The sequence below is a fragment of the Clytia hemisphaerica genome, unplaced genomic scaffold (assembly GCF_902728285.1).
Source record: "Clytia hemisphaerica strain Z4C2 unplaced genomic scaffold, Clytia hemisphaerica genome assembly, whole genome shotgun sequence".
NCBI lineage: Eukaryota > Metazoa > Cnidaria > Hydrozoa > Leptothecata > Clytiidae > Clytia > Clytia hemisphaerica.
The window spans coordinates 245,731-261,676 of record NW_027103850.1 but is presented as its reverse complement, the minus strand read 5'-3'; positions in this window follow the sequence as shown (position 1 = coordinate 261,676).

The following is a 15,946-nucleotide window of genomic DNA, read 5'->3' as shown; positions in this document are numbered from 1 at the left end:
TTGGAGGTTTCTGGGAATTCGTAAATAGTAAACTGCATACTGATACAGTCTGCTTGACATTAATAAGGTAATATTTGCTCTTCATCTTTGATTCTTTCTACAGTGATTAGATTGACACATGCGCGATAAAATTTCTATTATTGGTCTTCAGAGGTTATATTCTTTGAAAACTTAACCTCTGATACTCAGGGTAACCAACAAGAGGAAGAATGAAGAAGTTTTTTAAGACGAATGGATGGTGCAAATTCAACGAAAAATGCAGATTCAAGCACCTTGAGCAAAAAAGAAGTGATGACAACAGTATCTTTTCAAACCCCTTTCTAAAATGACAAATCAAACCCTGGTGACATAAAAACTAAAAAAGCGCTAACAAGAAAAACAAAGAAAAAGACGATATAATAGCGGAAGTTAAAGAGGAAAATTAAAGTTCTGCGACAAATACAAGTACCTAGGGAAATCATACCAACAACGACGATACGGAACTATCGATAGAGAAAAAGGAGAAAAGGGGCTAGATCAGTGACGACTGTCATAAGAAGAGAAGCGGGTCACATGCATAATCGAGGGGTAAATCACTTCGAAAAAAGCGTACGTGTACGAAATGATTTTTGATTTTTGATTTTTTTGTGATTTTTTTATTTTTTCTGTGATTTTTTGATTTTTACGTGATTTTTTGATTTTTTCTGTGATTTTTTGATTTTTCTGTGATTTTTTGATTTTTTCTGTGATTTTTTGATTTTTCTGTGATTTTTTGATTTTTTTGTGATTTTTTTGTGATTTTTGATTTTTTGCGTGATTTTTTTGTGATTTTTTTGTGATTTCTTTTTGATTTTTTGATTTTTTCTGTGATTTTTTTGTGATTTCTTTTGGATTTTTTGATTTTTTTCTGTGTTTTTTTTTATTTTTCTGTGATTTTTTTGTGATTTTTGTGATTTTTTTGTGATTTTTTGATTTTTTTGTGATTTTTTTGTGATTTTTTATTGAACGTACGGCTAAATATGACAAGTCTAAGGATGAACTATAAAGGAACGGAACGAATATGGTTATGTAGAGCATGCAGAGAAGAAACGAAAGTACGGGACACGTGATAGAATGCAGAGAAGTAAGAACTATGATTGGATGGCCACAAATAGTAATAAAATAGACGAAAGTGATTTTAATGACGTAGAAAATATTGAAAAATGTAAAACGATATCAGAATACTTTTAAAAGTTTCAAGACGCTATATCAAAATTTTGAGATATATATTGATCTTTTCTTCTGATCTATACGATATATAGTATGTATATCAGAGCAATGAATAGTAGATAGTTCGTTCTTTTCGGTTAGTCCAAGGACACTTGTATTATAGCTTCGCTATACAAAGTGTCCTTGGTTAGTCTATCCCGAACTTTCACAAATGGTTACCGAAAGTACTTGTAAGAAAGACTTGTATTAGTTTTTTTTTTGCCAAATTTTTCTTTCTGCCAATAAAAGTGAAATCTCACTTTTGTCCCAGGGACAAAATCAACGTGTCTTTTGGGTATTTTCCTTACTTTTCGTCCCATGAAACAAAAAAGAAACCATGGACACGCACTTTTTTCTTCTTGTGTTGCGTTGGGATAGAGCATGTTGCATTGTACCAACGCAAAAAAAACTTCTCGTGCCCCCAAGCCTTTATTTGAAGCCTAAAGCGAGGAGCCTGGAATTCCCGAGTTATTTTCTCGAGTTATTTTGCATGTGACGTCATAATTTCAGTTTTTATGACGTCACCACAAAAATGATAACTCGAGATTTTTTCGGGTTTTTAACTTTTCGAGTTATTTGATAAATTTTAACTCGGTTTTTTTTTCGTGCCTTTAACTTTTCGAGTTATATTTGGTATTTTTTAACTCGGGTTATTTTTGTGCCTTTAACTTTTCGAGTTATTTGTTGATATATTTAACACAAATCTGCTACCGTGAAAAGCAAAGGTCAAAATCATATATTGACGCTGTGCCGACGAATCGAGATTCTATTCATCGCGCAATCAACGAAGACAAAAGTAACCATGACGACCATCCAAGATCTTGGATGAAGTTCAAAGTTGATATTTTTATTCCTGTCGTTGAAAAAACAACAAAAAATATCATCAATGCTTTTTAAAAAGAGTCAGTGATAGAGAATCATAACATAAAGTCTGTCTTTTATTTCGATTCAATTAAAAGTGACATTTCTATATTCTTTGAAAACTTAACCTCTGATACTCAGGGTACAAATCAGGAGCAGCCACCGGCGGACTTTTTCCAAAAGTCTGTACTTTGGCTGCTCTTGACAAATCTGCCCCTTCAGGTAACAAGCCCATCACATATAATATAAACAAGTCGAATTTTCCATAAATCGGTAAAAATATAATGTAAATAACTCGAAAACTTTGAGACACGAAAAAAACTCGAGTTAAAATTTATCAAATAACTTGAAAAGGAGTGTGATTATTTGCATGCCTTGTGTGCCCTCGTGGGTCTCGTGGGTTACGTGGCTCGTGTCCTCGTGGGTTACGTGGGTCTCGTGCCCTCGTGGGTCTCGTGCTTTCGTGGATCCAGAAAAAAATTACGTTTTTTTGGACCCCCGTAATTTTTTTTGGACCCACGAGATACCCACGTAATTTTTTTTTGGACCCACGAGATACCCACGAGATACCCACGAAGGCACGAGACGCCCACGAAGGCACGAGACCCACGTAACCCACGAGGGCACGCAAGGCACGCAAATAATCACACGCCTTGAAAAGTTAAAGGCACAAAAAATCCGAGTTAAATTTGTTCAAATAACTCGATAAATTAAAGCCCTTAAAGGCACGAAAAAAAGCCGAGTTCAAAAACACCAAATAACACTTGAAAAGTTAAAAGCTAAGAAAAAACTTGAGTTATCATTTTTGTGATGACGTCATAATGACGTCACAAAACTAAAATCATGACGTCATATGTTAATTAACTCGGAAAAAATAACTCGGGAATTCCAGGCCCCGGGGGCGAGGTTGGTCATTGGCAAATATCAATATCAAAGATCTAAAGTCCGTCCCACCCTTCAAACAGCGGATAGTGCAAAACCGGTAATCTTTTACTAGACTCCATTCTAGCCTTCAAATATTTTAGCACATGGAGCAAAAAAATGGTGGTGAGGCTGGTCGAGGTTGGTCGAGGCAGTAAAACATTTCGAAATTTTTACTTAAAATGTAACCTGCAGAACCTGATACAACGCATGGAATGCAACAAAGAATGCAATGGTAGTAAGGCCTTTAATGGTGTGTTTTTCAGGGCTTCCAAAGTGCATTTCTCAATCGAACGGAATTGACGATCGAACCACAATTTTCTTATCTTATATGGTCCCTTTTGCCATAAGCTGGCAAAGGTGGGAAAAATTTTCTGTGGAGTCTTTAAGGGAGTAAGACCATTTTGGCCTAAAGACCCTTTAAAGATTCAATTTTTTGACAAAACCAGACGGTACTAAAAATCAATATATTCTATTATTGAAGTAATCGATAATGATCGACGTATACTACTCTTTAAAAATGAAATTAACGTTCTCAAAAACTAAACTATGAGAAATTGTCTAAAATTTGAGCCATAGATGAAATAATTTGAGCCAAGCCAACCCTGAGAACTAATTTGAAGATCAACTTCCCAAGAAAAAAATCTACGGATGATACGGAACCCACCTAGATCCGCGCAATGCCGGATAGGCTATTTCCCGGAAATTTTGCCGGACCTCAAACACTGACCCATTTACATGGGCGGCAAGCTAGAATATGTTCCGTTGGCGTCGCCCGACCGACTCACCTTCAAAACATTAATCCCGAGTCGGACAAGTCGGAAAGGGGTTAGGTGAAAAGACAGTAATGTCTTCTTCTTACTCCTGCGAATGTTTTTTAGTTCAGGAAATATTTTTACTTTATCATCAATATTAGCAAAATTACGTTGTACTATTTTTAGATCTTTTTATCATTGCAAATACTATGCTACAAAAAAAAAAAAAAAAAAAAAAAAAAAAAAAAAAAAAAAGTCGAAAAAAGTTTTTGATAGCTAAGTACCGTGAGTGGTCCTAAATCCGACAGCCCTGCCTAAATCCGACCCCCCAAATAACTGCTATGAAGAAAAATTCTATGTTTACGAACATTCCCTCTCCAAGTTGAACAATAAACTATATTGCAAGAACTCTCGAAACAAAACATCTAACAAGATGACTAAAATGTCAAGATGTCAATTTATAATGTGATAAAAAAAGTGCGAGTTGTAAAAATAATTACCTCTACAATTCTGAATTCGTTGCTCGTGTTAAAACGTTAACAATTTTGTAATAAAGAATTATGTTTTGTTTAAGAAGCAATTAATGTTTTGGTTCAATTGGTTCAGTGTATCAAATCTCTCAGTTTAGTTGACACTTTGGTATCTTCATTGCGTCACAGCAAAAAGTTTGTTTTTATTTTAGTTTGTATCTTTGAAATACCCCATCGGATTTAGGCAGGGCTGTCGGATTTAGGACCACTCACGGTATGGAGTTAGATCGCCGCCAAAATTCGACCCTTCAAGTCGTCCCGTCGTACTAGAAGTCCTCCCGTCGCACTAGAAGTCCGCAGGTCGCATTAGAAGTTCGCAAGTCTGAATCTTTTGGAAGTCGAGTCGTTGCCTCAGAAGTTGACTCGTTGCAAATTTCGGCAGTCGACTCATCCCAAAGAGTTGGACTCTAGGCTATTCCGAAAAAAAACTTTATTGTTTCGTATATCAAAAATTAAAATATTGTGGAGATAATGTTATGTTCGTGTGGTGTGCAATGTGAATTTATATTTATATTTTTATCTCCATAATATACCTGATGGATGACATGAACACTTATGAAAACAGTTAAACGTACATGATTGGAACATGTACCAAGTTCCGACGTGTTAACTTCTGATAGGAACCACTAGAAACTTGGTATGGATCGACTTAAAAGAATTACGACCTGCGAACTTCTAGTGCGACGGGACGACTTGAAACTTGGGATGATTCGACTACCAAAAATTGCGACGGGACGACTTATAGTACGACGGGACGACTTGAAGGATCGAATTTTGGCGGCGATCTAACTTCATAGCTAAGTACTTCTTTGAATCGAGTTTTTGTTTACTTAACCCACATTGAGTCGCGTTTGAGTTTTTTCATGTACCCTTATTGAAATTTTCAAGTCGAAATTTGGCAACGCGGTAGGGCCAATACCCCCGAGAGCCGAAAATAAGGTCCGCTTTTAAGGTTCACACATGCGCGCGCACATTTAATTTGGCAAATCAAAGATGGCGGCAAGAGATTTTGTTGACTGCCGACTTGATTCTTCGGGATTTACTAGATTTTAAAAACCCGACAAAATTTACTACCGACCGACTGGATTTGAAGATGTTTCATGACGCGAACGGAACATATTTTAGCTTGCCACCATGTGCGGAATTGTTTTTACTTTAGCGTATAAACTAGGCCATAAAAATCAACGACCCTCGACATGGCCCGAGAATTCTCGGGCCAAAACTTATATTGGAATTCGCATAAAGCCCGAGCTGGCCCGAGAATTTGGGTCGTGTTCGGGCCACACTCGGGCCAATTTTTGAAAACATGATTTAAACAGGCGTGTAATTTCAGGACTGAATTTTTTTAACATTTTCTTTGAGAAAAACTTGGTTTCTCTTAATTATATTAAATATATGAATGTTGTAAACTCATATAAATATTAAATGTCTTATTTGGTATGAAAACATAGTTATAAATATACTTAGGGTGGAAATATTTGCTAGTAAACTGGTCCTGGTTTTAAACTGAAGCGTGTCCACGGGCAGTGAAGTCAAGTTTGAAGATATTCTTTATTAGAAAAACGCAATTTACCTTACCTCCTGAGTTTGTCTTTGTTATAATAAAATATAACAAACCTTTGTCATGCTGTCTAATTACAAAAACCTCCAATCACTACTTCTCCGCCATCTTGTTTCACTTTAAATGCCGTGTTTTAAAATTCCTTAGCTACATTATATGTACGGAAAAGATTTCCTCCAGGTTTTTTCAATCCCGGAATTAAACTACAAGCCCGCTTATTTTTCTTTCGGCGTTGAGTGCCCCGGGGATACTTAAGGTATGTGTACACCTTTTTTCCGATTTTTTGTCAAAATTCAGTCAAAGTAGAAGAAAAGTTACTGGATTTCATTTTGGTAAAATCGTGATCTTAAAATCTTTTTTTGATCCAGAGTTATAACCATTTAAATTTCAAAACAAAGTTCGTCTTATGATGGATTATTTACTCAAATAATTGTCTCTTTCAGAAACAACAAAGACAAAAGAGAGAATTCAGCTGATGTTTATTCTCACCTCAGGCTTTGTCATTTGAAAATTCCAGGCGTGTGGTCAATCGAACTCCTAAAAAGTACTTTAGGCGTGTGATAAGGAGTGCTATGCATAACTTTAAGTAGTAAAATCTAAATTTATGGCGTGTGATTAATCACTCTCCGCAAAGATTTTAGGTGTGTGTGGAGGTGTGCGCGTGCTATCACACGCCTCAAACGATGCAGCCTGTCACCTCTATTGAATAGTAATATTTTTGACACCTTTCACTGATTACTCAAATAAACAGCAATCATCTCGTTAAAAATTTCAAATTGATGTAGAAAAAAACGAAATTTTACCACACCATACTACTTTTAACGAAGTTAAAGTCACCCATACAGGGGGGGGTCGGTACTAAAATCTCAGACATCATGACATTTAGTGACGTGGTGGTACTGCAAAAAAGCTCAAAAATAATTTTAGTACCATGTGTACTAAAATACCAAAAAAGGTGGTCCCTTAAAAAATTTCTGAAAAAAATTAGTATTTTGTTCTAAAATCAGCCAAAATGGAGCATTTTTTTAACAATTTTGGAAAAAATTTGATTCTTTTTTCAGGAATTTTCGAAAAAATCTTCAGAAATCTTTCAGAATTTTTCAAATTTTTTAAATATTTTTTAAAAATATTTTTATGTACAGTATAGCACAGTTTAGTAATAAAATTATATTATTTTGCAGATTGATGCACTAAATTCGACTAGGTTTGTAATCAATGACCCCATTTTGGTAAATTTAAAGCCATAAAAGGGCAAAAAATGGGTGGTATCTATGTTAAATTGCTCAAAATAATTTTAGTACATGTGTACTAAAATAACATTTTCGAAAAATAGGTGGGGTTATGTCAAAACTTAGCGAAAATCCTTTTAGTACTCATGTATGTCTTCCATTTTAGTACTGACCCCCCCCCAGCCCTGTGAATTCAGACAAAATCATTTCGGCACTTGCCGATCTAGAGGTCATTTTAGGTCGGCAAAGCCGTCCTAAGTAGCTTGTTTAGGTCGGCAAAGACAATAAATCTCCTACAGTTAGTTTAACTATCCTTAATAATTGTGTTAATAAGTTTTATGATTTATAAAGAGAATGGAATGAGGCTCGATTATCATGTGTTATCAAATGATAACACAATTAGATTAACCTAACAAATAATATTTTTCCTCTTTAGGTCGGCTTTGCCGACTCAAAACATTTCTTTTGTCGGCACGCCAACCTAGAGTGTAAATTACGTCGGCAAATAAAAGCCGACTTCAGCTCAAGTTACGTCGGCTTTCAGGTCGGCATTGCCGAATGCCGACCTGGATTCACAGGGCTGCCCCCCTGACCCATAGCATTTAGATATCGACTTCATTCTTTTTTTATGAGATTCCCAAAAGATCAAACTTAAAAAGTGTCTTAGGATTTTATTTCTAACCGAGTTGTTTTTCCTCAATTTACAGATAACTGAAAAAATCACGTTTAAATTTACTTTTTTATCAATATTTTTACAGAATTTAGGATTTAAAGAGTTAAAGTCAATTCCAAAAAAATCCCAAGACACTTTTTTAGTTCGATCTATTGGGAACATAGTATCGAAATTATTTTTTCAAAATTCAAAAGCTGTGGGTGACTTCTTTAAAGTAGGTAAGGTTAAAATTCTTAAGATTTTAATTATATCCTGCCCAGTTTTTTAAATTCAGCTGAAACTTTTACCATTAGAAAGAGAATATTATTGGCTTTCAGAAAATATATACTTTTGATATATAAAAATTTGTTGTTCTAAAGATATGATCAATTAAAGAGAATGTGTCAAGAAAGGTGAACACATACCTTAACAATAAACGAGATTTTAAGATTAATGTTGAAAAGCATATTTTTTCGATAAATTTAGGCGATACTCAACAAAAAATAAGGTGATTCTAAACAAATCTTTGACAAATTGGTGTTTCTTTCTGTTCTAATATATGCAAATCATGTCGAAAAAAGAATATATTTCCACCTTTACTTTCACTTTCGCTTTCATGTTACGCGATTCCAATTGGATGAATACCGCTCGCTAACAAATTCTGATTGGCTGTAAGTCTTTAGCTTCGGGATTCTGATTGGATCATTTCCCGCGTCACGGTTGAATTTTGATTGGTTGAAAGTTTGTGAGCGTGAATTCTGATTGGATGAATACCTGAAAAGTAAACAATAGTATGTAGGTATTTTGCTTATCAAAACCTAAAGATTTCCAGGGGGTTTTATTTACTTTGCATGACGATAATTAAGCCTACAAAACACCGAGAAAAAAACCCAACATAGAACAGGTGTATTTTGTAATGGAGAATATGATAGCGTGAATCTTTTTGAAATTCTGTCAGGATTTTTTCTCAATGCCCCGTAACTATGCCTGGGGTACCTGTTGCTAAGACCTTATGTTAAAAACGAAAGCGATTACGGCAAAAAGTAGCGATTTTCGTAATACCTCAAATATTGATACTTGACTGTATTGACGGGAAGCTCGTAAAGTTTTTTTGAGCGATATAAACAAAACAGACAAATCTTATTTTGTACTAATTTTGTTTGAATTCAAAGAACATTTTGAGCCTAAGTTGAGGTTTATAGCACCATCAGAACAGATTTTAGCTTTTATTCCCAAGCAAACCCTGTTTTTCCCAGTTTTCGGTCAATTTTGGCCTAAATACCTGAATTTTTAGATTTTATATTTATGGTAGAGGTATATAATTGTTACATTCCAATCCTACTTTTTTCCAAGGAATATTTTAAGTCTAATTTGAGGCTTGTAGCAGCAACAGAACAGATTTTAGATTTTTTCCCGGGCAAAACCCTGTTTTTTCGTGGTTTCGGTCAATTTTGGCCTAAATACCTAATCATTTGAAGTCTATGTATATGGTAGAGGTATATAATTGTTACATTCTAATCCTAGTTTTTTCCAAGGAATATTTTAAGCCCAATTTGAGGGTGGTAGCACCAACAGAACAGGTTCTAGGTTTTTTATCCAGGTAGAAATGCCCGAAATTGGCCCATTTCGGGCATAAAAAAGGCCGGAGAACCGTCAAAAATTGAAAAAATCAAAAAATATCTCAGATTTGTGTTATTTGGGTCCCAACGGACCAAAAAAAATTATGCAAACTTAATTTTGAAAAAAAAAGTCTCTATAGCCCACTACTGATATTTAAGTATCACTAAACTTAGGTGAAATCCTTAGTTTGTTGCATTCTTTTGATTGGCATGTAGATATCGAAAATGATTTCGGAAAGATAAAATTTGCAAAACTAAAGGCTAGAATACATCAGAAAAATGTATTGAGGAAGTAAGGAAGCTGTAGAACAGCCTGAAATTGTTCGTATAAAGGCCTTCCTCAAATTAGAATAGATCTTAAAAATCTGTATCACCTTTTTCATCTTTTTTCAGGGTGATTTTGCACTAAATTTTTCCTGTCCCGTCCGAAATCATTTTCATATAAATATGTTTTATTTCAAGTTTTGCTAAACTTTTTCTTTCTACATATTATCAGTAAGTATACAAGTAAATATACTACTATTCCAATTAGAAAATACTTGAGAATCTTCCTGTCTTTTTGTTCCAGTAGTGGTTTTAATACAATACCTATTTTTACAGGAAAATTGTAACGTCCGAAATCAATTCCTATTTTCAAGGTTAAAATAAAGGTATAAAAACTTACTTCAATTGGCCTGTTTGAACATTTTTCTTACCACTAGGTCTTGCTAATAACTACCTGAATGTTAAACATTCATTTTATTACAAATTGAAACATAATATTTGAAAAGTTATGATTTCGGACAGGACAAATGATTTCGGACGGGACATTTTTTCTAGTACCCCTGGAATTAAATCTGAAGAGCTTTGAATCTTAGATTTACTCAATTAAAATATGCTCTATCCTAGATTACAATTATTCAGCCATTCAAATCTTTCTACCCTGCAGAATTTCAGAAATATTGTCAATCTTATTGTGATTTCGGACGGGACATTTTTTGGTGTCACTTCCAATCACCAATGCACTGGGACCTATAGAATGGTAACCTAATGGTAAAATCATACTTTTTGACAGGTTTTCAAACACATACATATTGAGCTTACTCTCTAACTTAAAAAACCTTCAATAAACACTCTTAAAATAGGGGCAATGTGCAATGATTTCGGACGGGACACATTTCGGTGTCAAAATGGACATAAACAGAAAATCACTGCTAGAGCAAGATGGAAAAAAGGTTTCAAAACACTTTTTTTTGTAGAAAAACACATGAATAAATTGCCTATATGGAAATTCAAAATTCCAGGTCAAATACCTTCCTGAAAAGAAAGTGCTACCATAAAACTGAAGCACTTTTTTGCTAAAAATTGCCAAAACAAGGAAAAACTGACACAAAATTTATGATTGCAGACTAACGATGGACAGTTACAGAAAGTGTACCATTACCAAGTTGTATCTGATGAAAAAAGAAAAAAATCATTAACACTTAACCTTAATGAGATATATGCAAAAATGATTTCGGACGGGACGGTACAGATTTAGTGCAAATTGAGGATCAGGGACAGTCAAAAGAGCTTTTTCCAATTTTCATCAAGTTACAGGCAACAGGAATTTTTGTTCCTTTTTTGTTTTGATCTGAAATTTTTAGGAGAGATGGCCAACATAGTTCCCTCGCTCATGTCAAGGCGGCGGGGGAACGAGGGGTAACAGAGTTGAATTTTCTAAGTAAAATCTTAAATATCACCCAAAAAAGTGCCTTTTTTTGCCCATATCTTTTAAATTAATAGTCCCAGCCTTAAGCTGTCTTTAGTAAACCTACCTATACCTTTTGTCTTTCAGAAAAACCAAAAACATTGGCCTGAATCGTTTGCTTTCAGTTCCTGTAGCCATTAGTATGACCAGCTTTGACATCTTATTTATTTCTTTTGCATTTCGTGCAGGTTTTCAATAGAGATGTCACATGACTCAAATCCTGTTTCTTCACGTGACTCAAATCCCGTGTCTTATTGGACTAGAGAAAGCAAAAGTGAAATTGCGCGATATTGGAGGTTTTTCTGAAAATATAGGCCCTGGAATGGTGTAGAAAGGTGGTTGAAGGAAACGAATTAGTTTCAATGATGGCTAAGGCCACATCTAAATATATTGTTTGTAATACATTAGATCTAAATGAAAAGAAAGAAGAATATAAACTAATCTGAACATCTCCCCTTCCCGGAGAGGTCATGGTCACTGTAGATAGTGTTCGGTTTCTTTTTATATATACAGTTCAATGTTTCTTTATATACAGTTCAATGGCTCTTTCCCCTAGCAAGTGGTTGTTGTTCCAAGAGGCCAGGCGCGTTACACTACTAGGCCTGAAAACATCAATTGTGGACACGGTTGATGTTTTTTATCCACAGTCAATCATTTTTATGGACAGTCAATATCCAAACATCGACTGTCAATACTTTTCATCAACTGTCAATATCCAGATATCAACAGTCAATATCCAGACATCAACAGTCAATATCCAGACATCAGCAGTCAATTAAATAATCTCAACAGTTGATAAAAAGTATTGACAGTTGATGAAAAGTATTGGGTACTCTGCTGATGATAGACGGTGTTTGACTCCCCAATCTGATAAGAATTGTTGGAACTTGTTTGCGGTTAACTGAGGTCCTCCATCTGAACTGAATTCTTCTGGAACGCCGTAGTTAGTGAAGAGGGTGCAACAAGTGGATATTTGTGTGGCACTGGTGGCTTCATTGGGTCCAAAATGATACAGGCAGTTCCAGCCGCTATATTTATCAATGATCGTCAGATAGTGGTGACTTGCAATAATGAAATAATCACCGGTGATCATTTGGAATGGATATTGCGGTGGAGGGCTTTGGATGATCAGTTCCTTGGGCTGACTGGGTGAGTGACTGATACAAGTTTTACAGCAATCACGGATTCGGTGGATATCTTTGTTGATTCCCGGCCAATAGATACAATCGTTGACTCGAGCCTGCATACCTGTGCAGCCTTGATGGGCGGAACGAAGCGCTTGAAGGATCTGATGACGGAGGTTCTTGGGTATCATGAGGCGTTTGTCTAACATTATGAGACCATTCCAATGTGATAGACGATTTCTAACTTCCCAGAATGGTCGTAGATTGGCAGGTAGGCTTTCACGGGCTGTTGGGAAGCCGTCCTGGATGGTTTGTAGCAGTGATGAGTAGTCAGTATCAGTTGATCCATGTTGACGAATCTGATCGAGAGTAAGGAGTTGAACATGGTCAGTTGTTTGGCACATATTGATTGCGGAAATGGCATTGACTTCTGAATCGATGTCTGGATTACGATCATCTTCTGTCAGGGTAGCAGTAGTTGTCGTTTGACGCAATACTCTCATGTTCTCCTTGTATGAGTCGATGGAAGCTACGCTGGCAGGGCTCCTGGACATGGCATCGGGTCCACGCATCCATTTTCCAGGGCAATACTGGATGGTGAATCTGAATCTGAGGGAATGGCTCTTTAGCTTTTAAATGCAAGGATTCTTTACTGAGCTGAGGTCCCGATCGTTGAAAATACCCAGCAATGGTTCATGGTCTGTTGTGATGATCAGGTTGTTGCAGCTGAGGATGAACATCTTGGCGTGATCGAGTGACCAGGCAACGGCAAGTGCTTCTCTATCAGCTCTCGGAGTCAGATGTGAATGTTGAGCCTGCATAGATGAGCTTCCATCCGTCTGGGCAGCATACAGGTGCATTCTTTGTATCACATTTACAATGCAGTTGTAGTAGTAAATACCCATATCCGTCCTTGCTCCAATCAGTTTGTAAACAAAGTTGTGCGCTTATAGTCGAACGAACGAATACCTTCACTAACACTTGCGATTAGGCCAAAAAAAAAAGTAGTCTTGTTTCCGGAAATCGGCCGGGTGAACTTTTTTTTGGAAAAAATATATCTCACCCGGCCGCAAATAGAAAAAAACAGTGAGCTCGTCGCAATAAAAAAGATACATAAAGAGTTTATTTTCCATTTTACGATTTTACGATCCATTTAACGATTGTATTCAAAGATTTATAAAGAGTTTATTTTCCATTTTACGATTTTACGATCCATTTAACGATTGTATTCAAAGATTACGTATGTCACTTGTGTTTTGAAAAAGAAAATCTTCTGTCACAAATGTTTTCTACTTTCCTGTTTTATGTTGTTGTGAATAGAATTACCTTAGAGTACAGCTTCTTCTTAAAATTTCGTTTTTTCAAGTAAAGAGACATCGAACCTGGATTATTTTTTCGTACACGTCAATTAGAGTTTTTCTAGGAAAATTGAAAAAAAAAAATTTTCCGGCCGCCCGGGTGAGATTTTTTTTCGTCACCCGCATTTCCGGAAACAAAACTACTTTTTTTTTTGGCCTTAACAATTGCTTTGATTCAATAAAAAGTTTGTTCAAAGTCTCATCCCAATAAAACTTCGATTTGTGTTTCACAAGTTCCCTGAATGGAAGCATTACTGGACCAATAGAGTAGGCCCAAGCGACTTGGTTGACTAACCCAAACCATGAGCAAGCGTCAGTAATATTTTTAGGTGTGGGGAAGTTTTTGATAGCATTCAGTATTGACTCAGAGGGTGCAATTCCATTTGGTGTGATTTTAAGTCCGGCAAAATCAACTGTGTCTTGACAAAATTGAAACTTTTCAGCATTGAGGACGATTCCTTTCTCCCCACAAAGTTGAAGGTAATCCCATGCATGGTAGTAGGATTCCGTGATTGACGAGTCGTATAACAGAGTATCATCCACACATTTCACCTTTTGTTGTACATCTTTAATAATGTCATCATAACGACTGGTGTAGGCATCACCAGATGCTATAAAACCTTGGGGCATACGAAGATATCTGTATCGTCCCCATTCAGTTATAAAAGTCGTGAGATGTTGGCTCTCTTCATCAATTGGTAAAGAATGATATCCGTCAACTGCATCCAAGACAGTCTTCTTGGTATTGGGAGGTACTCAACATGCGAGTTGGAACAGGGAGGGACAATGGTGAGTTTCGCGTTTACACTGTATGTTGAGTTGTTGGAGGTCAACTGTCCGTCTAATATTGCCGTTTTTCTTTCTGGCTGTGACCATGGTGGTACACCACTCGACTGGTGTTCCGATCGGTACAGGTGCTATAATGCCTCTCTTGACGTCGTCGTCCAGACTCTTCTTAACTGCTTCCTTAAGGTGGAAAGGCACTGGGATGGGGTTATGACGAACATGCGGCTTCGCATTAGGTTGAATATGGATGTGGGCAGGTTTTGTATCCATGGATGGAAATGGTCCGTCTCTGTTGAACGTAGTTTTGGAAAATTGTTCTAATAGGTAATGTTTGAGTTTTGAAACATTTTCCTCTGTGGGCTCAAAAGGTAATTTTTCTGGACGTTTAGGTAGATTACTTGGCAGGGTGTCAACGGAGGAAACTGTTGCTGACATGGGATATGGAAATGTCTCTGGTAGAATGTTCAATTCTGTACACCCTTTACGGCTGACGTAAATTCTGTCAACTTTTTCACAAATGTATAGCGGTTGAGTAGTAGTGTGATTGTCTATTGTGAAAGTCATTGGTAGCCAGCCTGAACAATGTAATGTGGATCCGCCAATGGCTCAAACTAGTTTGTTGCATGGGGTCAACGATTGTTTGTTTAGTTTGAGCATAGTATAAGAAAGCCGCGGCTGGAATGATGACGGTATTGTTTTTGTCGTTAATGGATGTTCTATCTGTGTCTCCGTGGTTTAAGTCGAAGCTAACAAAATCCTTAACCTTAAAAGTGTTCATAATATTCAATTGAAGAACAATTACTTTTCAAGTGTCAAATTTTTCTCACTGTCCTCTCTAATTAGCTTGTTTAGAGTATATTTTTATAGATTTCAAATAAATTTTTATAAATTTTGGACCAAATAACGCACATTTTATTACAAGAACTAATTTTCAAATGTTGAACTTTGAATGCTTGCTGTCATCTCAATACTGTTGTTTTTCAAATGAAATTTTCAGAGAGTACTGCTTGAATATTTATTTACTAATACAAGTAAGAATTTTTCAGAATAATCAGGAAGGTATTTCGAGGCACCTAATTTTCTTCAAGTTCTTAAAGCACTCACATATTGATCTTTCTAATACTTTTAAACCAAGAGTCTTTTCTTTTATTTTGATCTTATGAATGCGTGAATTATCAAGGGACTTGTGTTTATGAGCAAAATTACGTCTAACGAGGGAGTTTGTAAAAAGTCAAATTAAATGGACAATGGGAATTGTCACTGAACCATGAAAAAATTCGTTCTTACGACATAGATAGAACAACAGAAATTCAGCTGTACTCCTTCCAGCCGCGGCTTTCTTATACTATGGTTTGAGTTTATTCAAATGTTGGGGTCCAGCTAATTAGCCTTTAGAGCCCTTAAGTGGGCCTGATTTAGCATTTTTTAAAGAGGGAAAAAATAACGAAGTTAAGCAAATTTTTAATCGATCATATCTTTAAGAGACTTCAAAAACCTACTGAGATTTTTTGAGGCTATAAACTAGACTTACTAAGGAAGCCCTACTGAAAGTTTCAAAAAAATTTGTTGTCGCTGCAAAAAGATACGCCATCTT